This window comes from Ambystoma mexicanum, chromosome 9 (assembly GCF_040938575.1).
Source record: "Ambystoma mexicanum isolate Mex_15411 chromosome 9, UKY_AmexF1_1, whole genome shotgun sequence".
Lineage (NCBI taxonomy): Eukaryota > Metazoa > Chordata > Amphibia > Caudata > Ambystomatidae > Ambystoma > Ambystoma mexicanum.
The window spans coordinates 1448746629-1448769152 of record NC_090931.1 but is presented as its reverse complement, the minus strand read 5'-3'; the positions used below and the strand labels follow the sequence as shown (position 1 = coordinate 1448769152).

Here is a 22524-nt window from a genome sequence, read left to right as displayed (position 1 = left end):
AAAAGCTCTCGTGTGCCCTCCATGCTAACCCTGCTTCCTTTTCAGAGCCGCCTGAGTGCCTGGAGACAGTGAAAATGGCGGTGGTGCATGGTGAACATCTCAATAACCCAACACCCTTTTATTCAAGATACTCTGTATATAGAAACTTAGAATTTATCCAAACTACTGTAGGCTCCTGTAATACCTACTTATACAAGCTCCTGCTCAACAATCTTCTTGACCAATGCAAAAGCTTCTATTGTATCCTGGCTCCTTACTTTCCTCTAGTACTGGGGTCTTCAACCTGCCGCTCTCCTGAAGTTTTGAGCTATGGCTCCCATCATCCACACTATGGACTGTGACAAAATGACGTCTGCTCTGTAGGAGTATAGGGGTTAGTATTGTATTTGGTTATTTATATAGCGCTCTTTCCCCATTTATATGGCTGAATGCGCTTTGTGGTTGGAACACCCTCGGTGACTGTAGTTAATGTGCTGGAGGTTCTAGGAGTTTTAGAGTAGGAGATGCATGTGTGCGTTTGGCCGGTCTAAAGATGCTGGCTAGGCTTGACTAAGCAGCCCAAGTAGGTCAGGCACGTGGGTGGGCGCTGTTGGTGGTTTTGCGAGTGCTGTTGTTGAAAAGAGGTGTGGCCAGCTATACCGAATTTCTTTTTGATGATAGTCGCTGTATGCTAGTGACAGTGGTGTTGAGGTACGTCGAGTTTTTCAGTGTGGACGGCTATATGCGCTGCTAAACCGGATGAGCATAGCTGCATTCTGCGGTGCATGGATGCTTGGCTGTGCCTGCGGCCTGTGTCCACAGACGTGGTGTGAGGTATACATACTGTAGGCTTCGATGTTGTTTGGCTGCAGCGATCTTTGTCCCGTGCGGAAGGCATGTTCTCATTATTCGTGGTTTCTCTGGTGCAAGAGTGAGCAGTGAGAGCGAGTGATATGGCCAGATATGGGTGAGGGCAGATTTGGCCTAGGTTTCCCAATAGTCGGTTACTGTGTATAATAGGCAGATATGGTGGAGTACACCTAGATGTGGGAACCCTGGATAGTAGGCTTAAGGGTCCTGTACAACGGGAGAGAGGTCTGGGTTTCAAATACAGTTGGTTTCACATTATAGTAGGCAGATATGGCTTAGGTTCCACAATACAGTTGGTTACCCAGTATCATGGACAGATACGGTGGATACACCTAGATTTGAGAACCCTTTATAGTAGGAGGGAGGCCTAGGTTTCACCATATATATTGGGTACAGGGGAAGGCACTTAGAATTGCGAGTCCTGTATAGTGGGAAAGAGGCCTAGATTTCACAATACAATAGGTTACCAATATAATATGCCGATTAGGTCGATACACCTAGTTTTGAGAACCCTGTATATGGGCGAGAGGCCTAGTTTTCACAGTACAATACTGGTAAGGGCGACGCAACCAGATTTGAGTCCTGTGTAGTGGGAGAGAGTCCTAGGTTTCATAATGCAGTAAGTTTCACAGTATAATAGGCAGATTTGTATTTGTTTTATTTGTATAGTGCAGACCAGGCCCAAAGGCAACCGGGCGCATATCTTAGTAGAACATTACATTACAGTAGTAGACATATCATCACAATAGTCCCAACAGGTTGTACACAGAGTATACAAATGACGTTACAAATCAAGGCAACAAACGGAACGGAGCAGAACAGAGCTAGGTCCCAGATGGCCCGTCCAAAAAACAGAAGGTTGTTAGTGGGATGTTGCTAACCAAAGCTTGGCTTTGTGTTTGAATTGGATAAAAGAAGGTAGCGTTCTGATCATGAGTGGTACAGTGTTCCAAAGCTTGGCTGCCAGGACAGGGAAGATAGCGCCCCCAGCAGAATGAAGCTTGAATCTAGGGATCGCAAGACCTTGGGTTTGTGCAGATCTGAGTGCTCGTGCTGGAGTATATTGAGTGAATCGCGAGGCTAGGTATGAGGGGGCCTGGTGGTTAACACATTTGTGAGGGCCAGTGCTTCCAGGGAGATCCTTTGGGCAACTGAGAGGCAATTGAGGTTCTTCCTGGTTTCTGAGATGTGGGCTGATCGGGGGATGTTAAGGGCTGCTCTAATGGCATTGTTTTGGGTCGTCTGAAGTTTGTTGAGATTACCCTGGTTAGTGCCTTGGTACAGTGCATTGCAGTAGTCCAATTTGGACATAACCAAGGTCCTGGCCAGGGTAATGCAATTCTGGGCAGTAAGGAATGGTCGACAGGCCGAGATCAATTTGCAGATGTATGCAGACGCAGCAGCAACTGCATTGGTTTGTCTGGTGAGTGTCAAGGAGGCGTCCAGGTATATAGCCAGAGTTTTGGTGTCTTTAGATACTTTAATCAGATTACCGTCAATGTTAAAGGAGCCGAACAGGGGACTCGGTTTGTTAAGTCTCTGTTGCGTGCCTAAGATGAGAAGCTCAGTCTTGTCATCGTTGAGGCACAGTTCGTGCTGGGCCATCCAGGCTTGTATGACAAGGTAAATGTCATTAAGGGCTTTAGAGTCAGCAATGTAGTCACCAGTGATGGGTACGAGTATCTGGGTGTCATCAGCGTAATTCCTGTAGGTGACACCCTGATAGTCAAGCACATCAAATAGAGGTTTGGTGAAGACATTGTAGAGGGTTGGGGAGACACAGGCAAGGGACTGGTGTGGGATCGGCCGTAGGGGAGTAAACTCATGTGCCTGGGGTCAAGGAATGACATAATCCAGTTGGAAGCATTGTCAGAGAAGTGGGCCGCTGACTTCAGGTGCCGACAAAGTATTTGGTGATTGACCAAATAAAAGGCAGCTGATAGGTCCAGTAGTAGTAGAAGGGCCAGTTTACCGTTGTCTTTAAGGTCCTCAATTTGGGGTTTGAGATCAAGTAATGCTGTTTCAGTTCCGTGCTTAGGTCTGAAGCCAGATTGTCTTGAGCCGAGGAGGTTATTGGTCTCTAAGTAGTTCTGAATCTGCAGGTATGCTGCTCGGTCAAGTATTTTGAGTAGTAACGGTACGGTGGTAATCGGTCTGTAGTTAGTTGGTGTTTCAGGGTCTAGAGTTTTTTGAGAACCCTGTGTTGTAGGAGAGAGACCTAGAGTTCAGATACAATTTGGGTACGGGGCAGGGGCACACCTAGAATTTGAGTTCTGTTTAATGGAAGAGATGCCTAGGTTTCACAGTATGAAAAGTGTTTTATGCATTTTGTGTTGACACTGGGTTTCATCGCTATTCAGTTATCTCAGTGTGGCATAGGTCAACATTCACTGTTTTATATCCGTGTGGCGTAGGCTAATATACACGGTTCTCTGAGTCCCACTCAGGCTAATATTCACAGTTCTATCCCAGTGTTGCAAGGGCTAATATTCGCAGTTCTATATAATGTGCAGGCTAATAATCACAGTTCCATCCAATGTGGTGCAGGCTAATAATCAGTTTTATCCACCTAGATTTGAGAGTCCTGTATATAGTACATTAGGTTACACAGTTTAAAAGGAAGAATATGGGGGTGGGGGGATACACCTAGATAAACACACTTACCCCTAGATGGTGATAGTGAGACCTAGGTTTCACAAATGGCAAACCTGGACACTTAAATTGGGAGTTTTAGTCAGTAGCGCGGCCAATAGTGCCTGAGCGAGTGCCTACCGGGTCCATCGATGCTGGTTGACGGCAGTGTGGTCCTCATCAAGCTCTAGTATACTGTCTGGGGCGGCTCGGGTGGTTGGTGCTGCTCGGGCGGTTGCAGGTGGGGTGAGAGGGCGGTTACCCGGTTTGTTGGTCGGTGGTTGCCTGCTTTCCCTGCTGACAACTACAGACACTGTCTGGCGCTGCTGCTGCCGGAGCCACTCTTTGCCTTGTGCCCTTAGCCGCAGGGGCTGCATGGCAGTGGGGCTCCTCTGGGAGGATATATTAAGAGGGAGTACAGGCCAATCGGTGTTGGTGGGCGGGATGGAGGGAGCAGGGAAGTAGGCCTGGATCAGGGCCAGTGAGGGGTGGAGGTGGGGGGTTTGTGAAGGGTTTGTGAAGGGCTTGTGAGCACTTTTGCTTTTTTTTTTAAATAAAGGTGGATGCTGGTGGGGGCGCGCAGGTCCTGGACCGCCTTATATGTGGCTTTACTGCTGGTAATGGGTGCGGGCCTGTTGCGGGAGGACTAGTTCCCCGCTGCAGACTGCTGAGGCCCTAGAGGCCAATCGCGGTGTTGGTGGGCGGGATGGAGGGAGCTGGGAAGCAGGAAGCCAGCCTGGAACGGGGTCGGGTGGGGGGCGGGGTGAAGGGCTCGAGTGCACATTTGCTTTTAAAAAAAAAATATAAATAAGTGGATGCTGGTGGGGGCGCACAGGTCCTGGACAGCCTTACCTGTGGCTTCATCTAAACAACCAACTCCCCACACTTCTGAAAACCAACCGTTATCCCAATCATAAAGGTAAGATACCTCCTTCACCGGTAATGTGGGGCATTGGAAGGCTATACTCTCGAGGGCTCGATGTGATTCAGCTGCAACCCAAACAGCTAACTATCCTAGCCTAAAATGAAGAATGTCCAAGTGTGTGTGTGTGTGTGTGTGTGTGTGTGTATAATATGCCTTAATACCCCATCTGCAAGAATAACTTAATAGAAAACACTCCACAAAACATAGCCTGTGGAAAGAACACATAGTATACAATAGATAGAAAGATGTAGCACTCTGGGTAATAAGACTGGGGCAATTCAATAACCACAATGTTCTTTGAAAGAGATGTCTTTGGTGAAAAAGGTGCACATGTGACCTAAACACTCTAGGGTATGAAATGGACCGGGGTCGTAGTGGGCAGTTAAGGGTCAATAGTACCTCCTTGGTGGTTAATCGCGTCTAACCAGGCTTTGAGCTGCTGTGTGAGTGGATTATCCTCAATTCAGTTGCAGTCAATTGAGTTACATCGGCATATGCAGCAAGCTGGAATCCAGATGGTTTATATGCAGGAGCGAGAGTGGTTCAAGTTTGGTGATGCAGGTCAGAATGCTCACCAGGATCGGGTTGTCGTGCTGATTTGAGATGTGTGCGAACTGTTTGGTAGGGCCGAAGTGGGACGCTGTAAAGTAGTGAGCCAGAGACAAGATGGTAAATTACCCAATAGTATTTTTCTTACAGCTCACCAGAGGTTAAACGGTTGTGCACCCGGTCTTCTCTTTATCCAATTAACTTCACTTAGCGTTCATAGCAACAAAAACCAAAATAAAGGGTCTTCCAGGCTGTCCAAAAGACAAAACTCAAGGATTGCAATATTGCTTGTCCACAAATGAATGCAGTTCAAAATACGGAGAACCCAGGAATGGCAGCCTTTCTTTGTTCAAAACAGCAATATTCAGCCCCGAGCGTTTACTCAACACTTCCGAATGGTTCAGAGCCTTTCTGTTCAAGCTCTGCGGCCGGTGCTCAGAGCCAGTCGTTCCACACTGGCCTTGGCTGTACTTCAGTAAATAACCAAACTTTCCTTTTTCCGCCGTTGGGACTCGGGCGTCTTCATCTGCTGTGCAGTCGGATTTGACTACAGGTCCGGTACACTCCGGTGAGTGTTCCTTTTCTCTCTAATACGCCCACCGATATGGGGTACTGTCCTCGTACCATTCCGAGTCCACTCTGTCAGCCTCCTTCCACTCCTCTTCCCAGCTTCAACTTCACAGAGTTAGCTTTGCATTTAACCCCCGCCTGCCCAGCGCCCGCATTATATGGAAACGTGGTTTTTCGTCTTCCTTGTCTGATTTCTATTCCCATTTTCTGGCTTTTGTTTTGATTATATATCCGTTGGGGCATTCTGGGATATGTAGTTTGTCTTTTCTCTTGTGTCTCTTATATTTGTATTGTCCGGTGTGATAGTTGATTGGTGGGGCATTCTGGGACATGTAGTCTGGGCTTTTACTTGTTCCCGCGTCTCTCTTGAACTTGTCATTATATGGTCTGGTGTGATCATAGACTCATCCCCCTCCCTCTTGTTTTGTTCCATATTGGCCGCTATTGGTTCCTCATTACAGACGCTCAAACAGTTTAGTTGAGGATCAGCGATCGTTTGAAGCACTGATCCTGATGTTCCGGTGTGTGGTTTGGCAAAGCAGCAGTTCACGGTCAAATAGTTTGATAACTGCTGGTTTAAGTCGATATGTAACACTCCTGTGGTTCAAGTCGGTTGCAGCAATGAGCAGTTGATTCGAGCTGAGCAGGTGACAGCTCTTTGAGGGCACAATTCTGCGTTAAGCTGGTTTGAAGTTGCAAGTACGGTGGTTAGAAGGTTCGGTTGAGTGCCAAAAGCAGCACCTGAGGTTCAGGAAACGGTGATCTGGTTCAAAGGCCGTTCGATCTGTTCGCTGTGGTTGAAAATGGGGATCCTTGCTGTCGTGGTAGCGCAGGATGCTGTAAATCCCATTCTGGGGTCTCGGGGGCAAGTTCAGGCCTTGTTCTTGGGCTCTTAAGCAAGGAAGGCTGGCCCAAACATTCAGGAGTCCTTCACCACAACGAGGTCCTGTGCAGCAGTGTGGCTGGAAGAGATGTAGGTCTTGTTCTAGCAGCAGGTCACCCCCAGTGTGCTCTAGGGATGAGATGGGATGGAAAGATTCTGCCTTGGTTACTCTGTCTCAACTTCACTAGGGGAGGGCTTTGGAGAGTCAACTCACCAAACCGAGGTCCAATGGATTCTTTCTTGGGTGTTTGTTCCAAAGTGAATCTGGGAAGGTGTGGGAGACCCTTTCTTTTAAAGGAAGAAGGGGCAGGAAGGAAGAGTCGTAGGGATAAAATAAGTTGGTGCCTCTTCTTCAGCTGTTTTGGGCTCCCACTGTCAACACTCACTCCATTCCCTCCCCATGCCGATGGCATTAAAGGCCCTTTTGGTATGAAGCACCTGGTGTGCGGCTAGTCCTTTTGGGATGGGTGTGTCCTATCCTGCTGGGAGGCTGGCTTACTGGCGAGGGTGTTAACCCACCCTTACAAAGGATCAAAAGGAGCGACATAGCCATCTAGGTTTCTTCCCTGTCACTTGGTAGGGCCAGGCTGTCTAACCACAATACACAAAACCCTTCCACAGCTGAGCCCACAGTGCTGCTGCATGTTGTATCAAAAGGATGTGGCTAATAAGTATGAGAGATGCTAGCCAGCATATGGATTTAAAGTTTATCACTGCCACCACGGTAGCAACACTCCTAGTTATGCACCTCTGTTCACAAAGTACATAACTCAAGTGTAGCCCCCGTGCTGCGGTGACTTGGCTGTCGCGGAAGCTGTCAAGAGGGTACCTCTGGCCTTAACCTGCTCTGTTCTACTGGAGAGGAGGTGCTGCAGATCAGGATACTGGTTCAGCAGGACACAAGTGTACACTATGCTTTTGACATGAAGTTTCTGAAGGGGGTGGGGGGCTGGCCAGCACATCACCCTCTCTGTGAGCGAATTACCTGTATCATTTTATATTTAATTTCTATACACTTGCCAGATGGCAATTCTTCACGCTGACTGGATTGCGGTCTGAGTGAGGATGTGAAAACAATGACTTTTTTATTTAAATAATAAAATCTGGGGTGAGCATGTCAAATTACAACTTGCTAGTCAGCCATAAGTCCCTCACCACCTCAATTCTACATGTACGCACAGCACACCATTTAGTGGTGAGTGCACATTTTGTGCCCTGATAAAATGTGCGTAATTCTCCATCAGAAAGGGTGGTCTGCTATCATACTCTCCACTTTTCTAGAGCTCCATGCCAAGAGCGTAGTGCATACATGTGCCCTGCTGCACCAGTTTCCTGACCCCTGCAGGCTCTGCACTTCACTGGCAAAGGGCAATTTTAAAGGTTACATGTACATTCCTGACAGCTGCTGTGACCCAAGTCACTGCAGACAGAGGGTTCATTTAAGCTCTGCGTCCATTATTCCACAAATATTGTCATTTTGGCTCAATCAGTCTGGTGACAGGGTAAAAGCTAAGAATAATTGTATTTATTATTTATTTCTAAGCTCCTCGAGCGCCTTGCCTACTCTTAACTTTCTGCTTTCGTCTCATCCCACTCCCTCCTCCCCACCTCTCAATTTGGTTTCCGCCCTAAACACTTCACTGAGACAGCCCTCACCTATGTCCTCAACTCTCTCCTCACTTCTCGCTGCGCAATCTTCAATTCACATCATACTTGACCTTTCTGCAGCTTTTGATACCGTAGATCACCCCTTACTTCTTAACCCTCTGTCCTCCTTCAGCTTCAAAGACTCTGTTCTCTCCTGGCACACCTCTTACCTCTCCAATCGATCCTTCACTGTCTCCTGGGGCGGCTGCACCTACTCCAGCCTCCCCCCTGAACGATGGCGTCCCTCAGGGCTCTGTGCTGGGACCCTTTCTTTTCTCTCTATACCTCCCTTCTCTCCCCAGTCCTCTCTTCTTTCGGCATTTCCCACCACTTCTACGCTGATGACAACCAACTCTTTCTTTCCTTCTCTTCTTTCACATCTGACCTCCACCTCACTTTCTTCCTGCCTCACGGCCATAAAAGATTGGATGTCCTCCCACTTTCTTTCCCTCAAGACTGAGGTGCTTTTCTTCCCTCCTAACACTCTCTCCCCTTCTCTCCCTCCATCCACTTTCCACCTTCCAACCTCCCCATATCTTCCCATGCCTGCAATCTCGGCCTCCACCTCGACTCCCCTCTCTCCTTCCCCAACCACATCTCACTAACCTTGCTAGCTTGTCGTCACCACCTCTATAACATCCGCAAGATCCGCTCTTCTCTCACATTCCATGCTTCCAAACTCCTAATATCCTCCCTTATTTTCTCCTGCCTCTTCTACTGCTCCTCTCTCCTCTTTGTCCTCCCTCCCTCCCTGTCTCTCACCTAACTCCCCTAAAATCCATCTACCACTCCTCAATCCATACTCTCTCCTCAGCCCTCGAGACTCTATCTCTTCCTCTCTCAACTTGACTGGCTTCCCTTCCTCTCACAACTGAAATTTCAATTCCTCTGTCTTGTCTTAAAATTTCTCCGTGACCTGGCGCCCCCTACCTTTCCTCCCTCCTCTCATTTTTCGCCCCCTCCCGCTCAGCAAACCTCTACCTCCTCACTGTACCCCCAGCCCCACGTGCCTCCTCACGCTTCCGCTCCTTCCGACTCTTGGCCCCCCTACACTGTAACTCCCTCCCACTCTCCATCCGCTCCACCCCTATCTACTCATCCTTCCGCCACTCCCTGAAAGCCCATCTTCTTCACTTCCCCCCTGACTTCCTTCCCTTGCCCCCCCTTTCTTTCCCCCCATCCTCTCTCCTTCCCCTCCGACCTTAAATTGGTAACAAATACTACCTAAGGGCTATGAGGACACCAGATCACTCCCACTCCCCCTACCTCAAATTCTACACCGTAACTCCCTTCACCTACCCCCTCCTCTTGCCCCCCTTGTAAATAGTTCTACTTATTGTTGTAACGACCTGTTCATGTTTGTAAATATGCTTCTCTCACTTTTGTACCCGTTATATTGTAAAGCGCTTTTGCTTAAAGCGCTATATAACTTCAATAAACATAAGCTTGACCTTGTTTTGTATGGTAGCTGATAATAGCCCCCAATTATTAAAGCCACATCAAATTGATATCCTACAATTGTCGCACTGTGAGCCCAGGCTGGCTATATGGATTCATGACTAGACTCTGTCTCCGCTTCAGCAAGATTGAAAATGGGCAGGATGCCGCTCTTTTTATTCTCTTGGAGGAAGAGTAGCCCCCCAACCCCCACAAAGCCCAGGAGCTCTCACCAGGTGATCTCCTGGAAGCCATACCTACGGCACTCTTGTATAACCAAGGCCAGCTTCACACCACAGTGTCGCACACCAAAAAGAATTTGAAGCTTCTGGCTTGGCAAGGGGCAGAGTTAGAGAGAGGGGAAACTGGTGTGGGTTTCGCTACCTTGCTATTCTGTGGGGCTCCCTGTCTTCTCCATTGCTTGTGCAACAGGGCATTCTGGGTATTATGCAGGAAGGTACATGTCTTTTGTTTTGTTTATTTTATTTGTATCGCACACCTGACCCAAAGGTAACTGGGTGCTGGTAACACAGTAATCGTTACATGGCATAGTATAGACAATTTTATACATGAGAGAAGAGGTGCAGTTTATACAGTCAGGGTAAGATTACAATGGGAGATATATACATGTTATACATATTATACAGTCATAACATTGGGTCATAACAATAGTATAAGGCGAAATATATACAAATTATGCAGTCCCAACTTAGGTTCAGTGGTACCAAATGGCTGTGGCATTTGTTTTGTTGAGTATCCATGTGATAACATGGAATCTAAAGTTGTCAAATGTTTGGATAGATTGAATATTCTGAGGGAGAGTGTTCCATAGCTGGGCAGCTAGTACCGGGAATTTCTTTTTAAATTATATCTAGGCACCGCCAGACATGGTATGTTGGATGATCTGGTGATTCTATTAAACACTTTCCATGTTACAGCAACAGGGATTGGACCCCTTACAACAGGGTTGCTTTTGTATAATCCCTGTGATCTTTTGCCTTTTTATAAGGGGAGTCTCCCACTCATTCCGTTATTGTTTCCTAGATACCAAGAATACCTCACTAGAGCTCTTTTTGAAGTGCAGTCCATTCCAAAGTCTTCTGTCATGGAGGTGAAGACTTGTGAATCAAAGATAGAGGGATAGCTCTGTCCCCTTACGGTCTCTGTGGAACATTGGGGGTGACCTGCTGTGGACCTGCTCTTTTTGACACCTGCACTGAAACGAGGGTCCTCACTGGAAGTAAGGGACCCCCTGCAGGTGCAAGACTAACTCCCAGAATTTGGAGAACAGCGTGAGGACTTGATTTGAATTGTGCCTCCCGGCAACCCAGAAGCCAAGTAACCGCTTTGTCCCCAGATTCCCTCATTGAGCCTGTCCCAAGCTTCTTCGTGCCACATGCCGTTGATGCTTGGACCGCACCACCAGTTGGACCCAGTTGACCAGCTCACCAACCCAACGCTGAATCAACACCTCAGGAAGTTACTAGAATCCTGGCTCAACACTGTTCGGCCACCAAAGATGAGCATAAGGTACTGTAAAGAGGCCATGTTCTCTTTCCAACCCCTACCCCCACCCAAATGTCCGCTTTTGGGACCCTAGTGACGTTTAAACCCCCATATGACCTTTTTCTTGAATGACATATCCTTTAAACAATGACGTGGCTGCAATTGCAGGCCGATCACCCCTGCTCAAATGCCCAGAGTGATATTTTATACTACTACTGCATTATCTATGTTCTCTGCACAGGCGTGGTTTTTTGTTTGTGTTTTCAGTTCGCTGTTTGCATTTGTCATTGTTTAAAGTGTGTGTGTGTTTTTATTTATTTATTTTTAGTCTTGAGCAATCTTTTTTTATTATTTTTGAGTCTTTATGCTATTGCTGTTTGGGTTGCTACTGTGTTAACTTCATTGTTCCTGAGGGTATTGCCTTCCCTTAGCCCATGTTGCCACAAAAGGTGGAGATATACCCGTTGGGCTGTGTGCTTTCAATCTTTTATAATTGAGATCCCTGCTGGTTTAGTAGTAGTTTGGGGCTGAGTAGGTGGTTTAGCAGTAGTCATTTTGTCACACTAACTTGGCTAGGGCTGATTATAGTTGCAGTGCAAAACCTCTACAGAGCCAAAGTGTGCAGACCCCTGATCCAGTGTATACAGTGACATTCCCAAGCTTGTTCTCTTGACAACCTATACGTGTAACCCAAGTCTGACAAGTCTTCAGTCTGTCTGAATCCTTCTAGAGATGTGGCCTCTGGAACTGGACATTAATACTCCAGGAGAGCCTCCCAGGATGGACTCACTGGAGATCTTTATTACTCACAGTGCTTTGTGAGGCACAGCTTCACTTCTGAGGCTCAAAAATGCCAAAACGCATGTCTAGGGTTGCTCTTGATATTTTTGCTCAGACGAGAATTGCTAGCATTTCTGTGATGGACTGCCCAGATGGCTGGGACCAGACTGATATGCAAATTACATTTCTTGTCTGTGAAAGGCAGTGAGCTGAAACGTGGTTGTAAACCTTACTGACTGGGAACCTACCGTAGAACAGGTTTTTTGGGCAGCGTTTGTCCTCCGTAAAGGGGCTCCCACATCTTTGCGAATACAGTGGTAATGTAACATGGCTTCCCATTTCTCCTGGTTTAGATCATTCCTTACATTCATGTTGCCCACATCAATCATTGACCCCTGCATTGTCCATACACTATGATCATTTGCAACTGCAACCCTTTTTATTACGATCGCCCTAGTCTCTGCTACTTTGCAACTTTTATTTTGGGCCTTTTTAGCTGTCCTATTTGCCCCTCTGTACTGTTGAGTGGTAGCCTCCAGCGTTTGTGTCGGTGCTGTTGAACTACACGTTGAATTGCAACTCTGCCCCCATGCTTGCGAGCTACTCTGCTGGTGATTTGCGTCCTGTGGTTTACAGTCTGGTGAATTTCATCACTGATTAAGAGTTGGAGGACGACTAGGGGGTGACTGCAGGTTTGAACCGACCCTCCAGCACCATTTATGCTGCCGGCGCTTCTCTATTGTGAGTGTCAGTTCATTGGTCAGTGCTTGAGGCAGTTCAACCATTACGACCCTCTTGCATGTGGCCACTAAGAGATATAGTGAGTCTTGTAGTTGTAATCTGAGCTGGTTGCGTATTGTCTTTTACTTGTGCTAGCAAGCAGTATTGCTTCAGTTAGTAAGCGAGTTTCTAAGCGAGCAGTCTACCGGGTGGGACAGCGTGTGGCTCAAGTGGGTAAGTGATAATTGTCTATCAGAAAATACCCTGCTGCAGTAACTGCGCTAAAGAACAAGCTGAACCTGGTACTGCTTGGCTCAACGATCCTTCCCCCGCTAGGAATAGTTTGTGCAAAAAATTAGCAGGGTCTGTACTGTACTGAACAGTCATGGCAGTTGGGTTGCGGGGTAGAACTTAATCAGACCTAAAAACTATTGAAGTTAACAATGTAACCAATGAGCAGGAGGAACTGAATGAGGCAGCAGGTTGGGCAGGAGCGGAAATGTGTCCCTTGTTTGGGGTGGAGTATCCGCGTAGTTCTGAAATAAATGGGGAACTAACAACATGCCCTTTGACTGTGAAAGCTTGAGTAACGTGGTTCAAGGTTCTGGGACAATTAAAGCACAAATCAATTTGCCAATGGACGGGGGTGGTTCATTGTATACCTTGAAGGTTTTGTTCTTGGAGAACATGAAGAAAAAACACTTGTCCTTCTCAGTGAGAAATGAAGAGGAAGATGGAATACGGTTTGCAACTTAAACGCTCAGACAACGAAAGGTTTGGGAAGTTGGTATATTGGCGAGTGTTGATATCGCAGAGGTGGAAGAATTAGACTCTGAGGTTTCACAGATGGGTAAGGTGCAAGAGTAATAGGCGTTCTGGAAGGGCAAACTGAAATATTAGTGGTGGCCGAAGCTATGACGGTAAACTGCTTTGTTAAAAAAACCAAAAAATAGGAAGGCACTTGGGCAAGACCATTTCGAAAAATTCCAGGAAATTCTTACGTACCCGTCTAATCCTCTGCCCCTGAAGTCTCCTGTGCAAGAGCAATTGACAGTGGTTACTGGACTGAGTAAAAATAAATCTGACTGAGAGACCAAGAAGGAAGAGAAGCGATGAGGAAATTGAAAGATAACGTGGGGAGACCCAGCATCTTGGAGATGTACAAGAAAGATCAATTGATAATTATGAGGTTGATGTATTGAGGTGGATCGCGGTAGGGGAGTGGGTGGCGGCCCGAATGAAAACCTCCTGTATCACAGGCGTGTCCGGGGGTGGGGAAATGAACAGGAGAGGCATAAGGACTCTTTTACTGTTCAGCGAAAACAACCAAGGTAATCAATCGAGCCAGGTGGTGGGTGCCCTAAACCCACAGGCGGGTATTTATGACCCTGGAGGAAAAGATGAAGGCTGTGTGTAGAGAACAGGGAGTGTTTGGCGAGGAGAGTTGAGTGGGGGAAGGGATGTGAGCCCCGGGGTCTTTCAACTAATTTTGCAGAAGCTACCGTTAGATCGTGAGAGTCATTCTAAATAGAGCATCTGTCATGCACATATTAAGAGCGTCAAGTTTGGCAAATTTATCATCCCAAGATATAGAATGCGTTGAAGTTTGGAATGACTACAACCTGGACAAAGTTATACTGCACTTTAGATCCCATATGGTGGACAATCGGGTCTTGGCAGCGGCTGAGGAAATTAGGTGCCAGGGTTTTTACATATACACCCATAAATTACCCAGGGAGGAGGGGGTGGTGACCGAGAGAAGTCTGTTCCACAGAAGGTATCTCAACAAGTTGGAAATGCCTCAAGCATTGCTTCCAGGGTGACCATACAAAAAGACCAGTAACTGCAGATGGTTTAGGTAAAATAGGACGGTGAGACGAGAATAACTGGAATTGGTTGGCGGCAACTTCGAATACGAGGCCTAACCACTAGGAACATGCCTTGTGCCGCTTCAAATAACTACGGGGGTAGCACAAGTGAAGAGTGAAGTTTGTTTACTTTTGTGGAACAGTAGGGGTTTTGCCCACTTATTCCTGAACCACAGTGTGAATTTGTTGGAGGTGGGCTTGTTCTGCCGCCAAGAAACATGGCTTAGGGCTGCACCTTCGTTGGACGGTTATACTGTGCACCTGTTGCCGGCTTACATGGGTAAGTCAGGACGCCCCTCAGCGGGATTAATGGTAGGGGTCTTGAGTGTGATTTGGAATACATCATTGGTATTCACACATCCTAATCCATTTGTTCAAGCCATAGAACTCCATTGGAATCAAAATGTCGTTGTTAAATCTATACTGGAACCCACTGAAGATGCCTTTTTAGAGTCAACGGAGGGCATCCTGTTTAGTTGGCAATCTCAGGGTTTGGACCATTCAGTAATGGTATGTGTGGACTTTCAGTGTAGATGTTTGATGGGCCCGAATGACACAAACATTTTGCCCGCTGATCAGAGCAGAAAAATGGTCATCACTTGTGGAGATGTGGGGCTTGTGTTTATTGAATGGTAACCTGAAGGGGGAGGAGTGTTTCCTGTCTGAAGAGTTTTTCATGCCAGCACAAGCGTTGAGGATTGAAACCAATGGTAAGCGATCATCTCCCCTAAAGATTAAGTTGGCGTATGAAAGTAAGACATCTGGATCAGAAGAGATACTGTGTACCTAAACTCCAGGGCAAATAGGGTCAGATGGAGAGAGTCTAACATACGCTCATTTAATCAAATATTTCTATTGACTCTCCAATGGTGGAGAGTAGGGGGTGAACCACATTATGGCGATTACCAATTAATGTTGAATGACATTTATGAGAAACTACCCAGGGGCTTCAAGGCCAGAGATATTCACAGCCATGTTTATGAGCATGAAATAATGCAAAAGAAAAGGGAGCTGCATAGGGTGGTAAGATAATTTAAGCCTGAAGATGGGTTGTTAAAAAGGCGGGCCAAGAAAGCCTATAAAAACTGGCTAGTGCATCATAAACAACTTTTAGTCTTGGCAGATGCCTAACATCTGTTCCTAATACTGGTTGGGAAGAGCTCTAGGGCCTTTTGTAACATTGTAAAATCTAATGAAAGTGTGCAGTCTAGCCTACAAATCAACACGATTGCAGAAGAGTGCTGGTTAGACAATTTTAAGTTGACCCATTCTTCAGAGAATTAGGACCCCCATAGGTTGGAAAAGATTGGTGTTGGCACTGGTCCTTGGAGTGGGACATGAACGATCTGCTGTACCATATTATTAAAAGCAAAAATTCAAGCGCTCCGGGCCCGGACGGTCTCGCCAACAGTGTATTAAAAGAGAACCCTAGAAACCTCTCATTTGGGCACAGTTCCTGGATGAAATTCTTCACAAGGTGGCGGCTAGAGAGACAACTTCCACAATTGTAGTCCCAGTCTACAAAAAGGGCCTCCATACTGTGTCAGGAAACTTTACCTATATCACTATTGAGCATCCCTTCAAAGATATAGGTGGACACTGTGTTAAGGGAATTGGGCAGCTGGGCTAAGAAAGGCAAGAGGTTGGATGTTTATCAAACAATTTTTTTGTAAAACAGTTGGTACGGAGGCCAAGGGGTTCATTATTGGTCTCCTTAAAAAAAGGCCTTGGCGCGATCGAAACCACTCTGTCGCCTTCATTGATCTATGGCCTTTGACGGCATCCCTAGAGCACAGTAGTGGCCACATTAGATGCTTGGGGCTGTCGTCAAGCCTTATTGGCCATTCTGATTGGTTTGCATTCTAATACGTTTACATGTAAGACTGGATAAGCAAGGTCGTCTGCTGCAGTAAAAACAGATAGGGGTACTAAAACAAGGCTGTAAATTTATTTATCTATTTTTGTATTTGTAAAGCGCCAAGCAGCCCGGAGGCATCGAGGCGTTGTTTCACGAATGTGACTTATTTACAGGAGGTGGGGTTGATGCACAGGTTACACATTAGTCAATACAATGTTACAGTGGTCGAATGCCTTGCATGTTGGCATGACGAGCAGGAACAAATGGGGAGTACATGCATGTAGTACAGTCATTGTGGCGGTTTACACGAATAGCATGGTTTTTATTGGTTTTCTGAAGACCGTGTGGGATTCAATGCCTCTGATAGAGGGCGGTAACAGGTTCCAGTTGGTAGCTGCTAGAACTGGGAAGCTAGAGCCGCATGCTCTAATCTTGAGGCTTTTAGGAATGGAAAGTCAGTTGGTATGGCTGGATCTGGCAGGTCTGATTGATGGGGGCGCAAAGAATCTTTGCGCGAAGTAGCGAGGTGCTGTGTCATGGCGACATTTGTGGGTAAGTGCCAGGGACTTAAAGAGTAAAGAGGATACGTTCTTTGACGGGTAACCAGTGGACGGATTTCCTGGTGGCCGAGATGTGGTCTCTTTTAGAGACCCCAGTGGCTGCTCTAAGGGCATTGTTCTGCACCGTTTAAAGTTTCTTGCTGTTCCTTGCTGACGTGCCTAGTAGGAGTGCGTTGCGGTAGTCTAGGCGCGATCCTGTGATTGCTCTGGCAATGGTGAGGGAGTTTTGTTGCGTTAAGAAGGGCCTGGCGGCAGTGATAAGTTTCGAGTGGTAGGCTGCCGCTGATGAAATTGCATTCACCTGTCTTGTCATGGTCTGGTTTGAGTCAGGTATACTCCCAAGTTTGACTGACTGGGATACCGGGATGCGGGAGTTGTCAATGAGAAAGGAGTCATATTGGGGTCCTATTTTTTGGATTGTGGCCGGAGAACCGATGATAAGGAGTTCAGTCTTTTCACTGTTAAGGTAGAGCCAGTTTTCTGCCATCCATGTCTGGATGGGGGTGTAGATGAAGTTGAGATTTTATTTTGGTCGGCCTCGTAGTCGCCCGTTAGGGGGATGAGGACCTGCGTATCGTCCGCGTAATTGGTGCATGTGATGCCCATCAAATCGAGGTATTTGAATAGAGATCTTGTGAATAGGTTGTACAGGGTGGGTGAGATGCAGGACCCTTGCGGGACCCCACACTTAGATGTGGTTGAGCGCAGGCTTGTTCTGAAAAGACTTTCATTGCTGTACCACTGAGAAAGGCTGTGATCCACGCAGTGGCATTCGGTGAGAAGTTGCCAGCCGTTGAGAGGTGGTGGCATAGGGTGTCATGGTCAACCAAGTCGAAGGCATCAGAGAGGTCAAGGAGTAGTAGGAGGGCTGGTTTGCCCGCGCCTCGGAGGTCATCAATCTGGTTCTTGAGATCCAATAATGCGGTTTCTGTGCCATGGTTGGGGCGAAAGCCAGACTGTCGGAGACCCAGCAAATGAGCTTCTAGGTTTTTCTGGACTTTGAGGTATGCTGCTTTGTCCAGAATCTTCAGAAGGAAGAGAACCATCGTAATGGACCTGTAGTTCCCTGGTGACTACATTGGCGCCACTCCTGTTTAAACTTTATTTCAGATAGAGGCGAAGCTTTTTGTGGCACATGATCCTTCCCACCAAAGGTGATTAAGACGCGTGTTAATTATTTACTGTATGTAGACGATGTAGCCCTCGTGGATTGCATCTTTATAGGGTTGCAACACCGATCGGTAGCCTTGGAGGCCTACACTGAGAAAAATAACCTACTGATAAACATTTTAAAAACTAAGGTTCTTGCCTTTAGAAATCAGAGGAAGAAGCCTTAAGTGATGTATAGCTGGACGCTGAACAATAATTCCATTGAGCAAGTGGAGAACTTCATGTACTTGGGTTTCTACTTGTTCAGGGACAACCACGTGGAAGAATTGTTCCGACAGAAAAAGGAACAGTTGTAGATTTTGGCAGGCCAGGCAGCCTTGAGAATATAAAACAATATGGCTATTTTTCGTGTCTGGTCATGGAATTTTATTTTACGAAAAGGAGATCCCAGTGCTGACCTACAGGGCGGAAACATTGTTGTTCGGCCTGACTGGGCATTGGAAAATGTTTGGAGGCTTCCTTTGGAGAACCATTTTGAAAACGCCTCGGGGTGGCTGCACCGGCTATAAAATACAAACTCGGGCTGCTCTCTCTTGAATCAATGGTGGTTTGGAAAAATGTAAATCTCTCGAGGAAGAACTTGAATGCAGTCAAGGGTACGATTTGTTGGCTATTAAAGGATGTTATGCAAAATAGATTACATCCTCCTATGACCAGATGGTATGAGGAATGTATTGGCCAGTTGCTTCTAAACTATGCGAGTACAGAGTTAATATTAGACTCTCCGGTTAAGGCAAAATGAAGTTGTGGGAAAGTGACTGGATCTGCACCATAGAGGCTGTTTGAGATTACCATCTGTTCTCTGGTTTACTGCTGGACGTGAGACCTTATGAGGTTTTGCCTCAATATCAGCAATGCTTTCTGGGCCACTTTTGAAGGGGTCAATGTTTGCTTATGAGACTGAATTTATTCCGGACAAACAAGCATAAGAAGTGAAGTGGAGTGGAGTGGAGTGGAGTGGAGTGGAACGAGAAGGTTGAGATGCTGTAGGTTTTGTCAGGGGAAGGGGTTCGTGGAAACCATCTACCACCTGGGGTTGGAATGTTCGATCCTTATACCAGTGTAAATTGCATGTTGCACATTTGATTAAGAAACTTAATTTACTTGATGTGGGTTTCTTTTGGCAAATGCATTTCATAGAGAACGCAAACAAATGGAGGTTAGCTACTGTGAAATTTTTAACCAAAATGTTTCCATCTGAGCCTGGGAACAAAAATAAGAACTAGTCCCTTGTTGGGGGAATATTGGTGCAAACGAAAAATAAGGAGGAATTATGTAGAGATTGATTTAAGAACAGAAACAATTTTTATCCTTTCTTTCCTTTATTCCTTTCTTCCCCTTTCGCTCCTCTCCTCTTGCCCTTTTTAAATAAGGTCTTAACTGGATGTTTTAGGCCTTTGGGGTTTTATTTTAGTTTTAAGAATGAAGTACTGTATTAGTAATTGTATGTGTATTTGAATGACATTGTATGAAACTGAGATTGTAAACTTTAAAAAAAAAAAGTCTAATGCATTGAAATGTAAGTGAAAGGTTCTTAATGAACCGTAACACTAAATACATTTTCAAAAAGAAATGTTGGGCCTTTTGTTTGTTTATTATTTATAATGCGCGCCAGACCCAGGGGTTACAGGGCGCAACACTTACAAGATAATGCAAAGCTTAGTTACAGGAAGTCAAAAATGTGATGCATAAATTACAGACGGGTAAAATTGCTATTTACAGATATTATATGCATTATATACACAAGTGTAATAATAGTCCCTGTAGGGTGGCATATGTTGGGTCACAAAAAGTGCAATACAAATTCTTACAATGTCAAAATTTACAGAAATATTTACAACAGTTGTGCTATGAGGGCACCCGGAAAGGGTGTCAGCTAGTGGTAGGCATTGGTTACAGTCAATATGGGACAATCTAAAAACCAACGTAGACTTGGACAACAGCACTGCCTTGATACTCCAAGACCTATCAGCAGCATTTGACAGTCGACCACGACACCCTCATAACGAGATAAGAAGCACTTGGAATAACAGACACCGCCCTACTATGGATCAAATCTTTCCTAACAAACAGAACGGAAACTGTATGGATGACACCCTTCAAATCCAGCCCGAGAGATTCCACCTGTGGAGTACCACAAGGATCATCCTTCTCCCCGCTACTATTCAACATCTACCTGTATCTACTTATCAGAATCGTCAAAAGCCTTGGCCTCATCTGCTACAACTACGCTGACGATACACAAATAATCTTCAAAATACAAGACAACCCGGAAAGAAACTCAATGCTAGAAAACTGCCTCTGCGATGTATTCTTTTGGATGAACTCCAATTCCCTCAAAATCAACCCAGGCAAAACTGAAATAATGATTGTCACAAAAAATGGAGTAGAGAACCAATTCATCCCTTGGTCAAAGGAACTCGGGACTAACCCAGCACCCTTGGCATTTATAAAAAACCTGGGGGTTCTGATAGACAATCTCACGCTCTCCTCAAGAAATGCTTCTTCCTCCTGCGAGCGGCAAAGAGAATCTTACCGTTCCTATCGTTCGCCAACAAAACTACCACCATCATTGGCCTCGTCATGTCCAAAGTAGACTACGCCAATAGCCTATACATAGGCATGCCTGAACGACTCCAAAATAAAACTACAACGCATTCAAAACACGGCAGCCAGACTACTTCTGAAACTACCCCGAAGAGAACACACCGCACCAGCGCTGAAAACACTACACTAGCTACCAATAAAACTAATAAAATTCAAAACAATGTGCATTACGCACAGAGCAGTACACAACGAAGGCGTTGAGTTCCTAAGAGACAAACTGCGCATACATCGACCAACAAGAATGCTCAGATCAAGCATGGACATCCGCCTGGAACCGAAGCCCTACAACAAAAGAAAACTTGGAGGATCCTCCTTCTCTCACCAAGCCCCGAAAACCTGGAACGACCTTCCAAACTACATACGTAACACTAGAAACCACCTATTATTCAGGAAATTACTCAAAACCTGGCTCTTCACGTCATAAGTAGAAAGACTGGCCACAGGGGCACCGACATACCAAAAAACACCAACGGACGTAGAGCGACCGCGATACGCACTGATCAATCAATGGAAAAAGCTTAGGTAAATATCCCACGGCATACTAAAGGACCAAACGGGAGACAGTTGCAATACGACCAAAGACAGTAAACATAGCAAACTAAGACAGAAAGACTAGAACGAATCATCAAGAGGACCAGGACCTAACTATGACCTGCCCCATCAGCCCTTAGAACAAATCATAGAGAGGGAAAGGAAGCACTGCATCATGGGCCCAAGGCAATGGGTGAGAAACAAAATGTTTCATCACTACACACGCCCCACCAATACAAAGCAGGAAGCACAATGCCATACCACACAAACTACAACTAAACAACAGTCTCAAGGATGTTCACCCCACGGAAATCAAAGAATCAGTCACGACAGAAGGATACGAACGTCTGAATAGACACGCTCACCAAGACAGATCCACTAGGACAACACTTCAACATGACCGCAACCCTGAACCACTCAAAGCCTTAACCGACTGGGGTCACACTAGATCACTTAAGAATAGATATCACCCACCCAGTCCCACACCTGAAGATTGGGTTCAGACGCACCCACCAATCCAAACTATACTCAATAGGATACAGTTGGACCAGCGCAACACCACCAAATCGAGTCGGCCACCAGGAACCAGCAACATCCGAACCCACAGCAACACAACTCTAACGGAATCATAAGTACCTGAACCTGGATACAGACCCCACTAACCCAACCCTCAATCTTCTGCTTACGTAAACCCACACAAAACCAAACAACCATCTCTCTCCCAGCAATCTGCATGCACTTTACCACACTGCATCATCAACACATAAACTTCACCCACAGCACTCGAGGCCTTCATCCGATACTAGCACCAAAGCCCAGCACTCGGTGTATACCGAGCTGAAGTTGCCAACAGCACACCACATCTCCCACTCTCCTTCTCCCCTCCTCCCGACTAACCCTACCCCCACCCTTCCTGTTTACAGATCCGCCAGAGCGCCTATGGACCAATTTCGTTGGTGACGGTGCGCTATACAAGTATCGATAACATAACCTAACAGTTCAGTGGGCGTCAAGTGAGTTAGTAGTCGTTGGCTTACAACCATAGGATGGTGTTGGTTCTGAAGTTATGATAGGGTTGGTCTGATCTCAGTGTAGGAGGCAAAGAGTCCCAGAGTTTGGCCGCTTTAACAGGGAAGCTATTGCCTCTGATCGTGGTAAGTTTGAATTTAGGGATGGACAAACGGTCCCTATTTATTGATCTGGTGGGTCTTGTGGAGGTCTGTCTGTGGAATCTCTCAGAGAGGTAGATAGGGGCGGCGTTATTGATGGATTTATGAGTGAGTGACAAGGTCTTTAGAAGGATTTTGTCCCTAGTTTGTAGCCAATTATTCTGTCGTCTATTCTCAGAGATGTGGTTTCTTTTAGAAATGCCTAGTGCTGATCTAAGGGCGTTGTTTTGTAAAGTTTGTATTTTTCTGATGATGGATTTGTTA

The 22524-nt window shown here is 46.2% G+C and overlaps 1 protein-coding gene across 1 annotated transcript in view; it reads left to right on the top strand.

The window, feature by feature from the left end:
- Positions 1-22524, top strand: part of CNPPD1 (cyclin Pas1/PHO80 domain containing 1) — a 176227-nt gene that overhangs the window by 24468 nt on the left and 129235 nt on the right. The window lies entirely within an intron of this gene.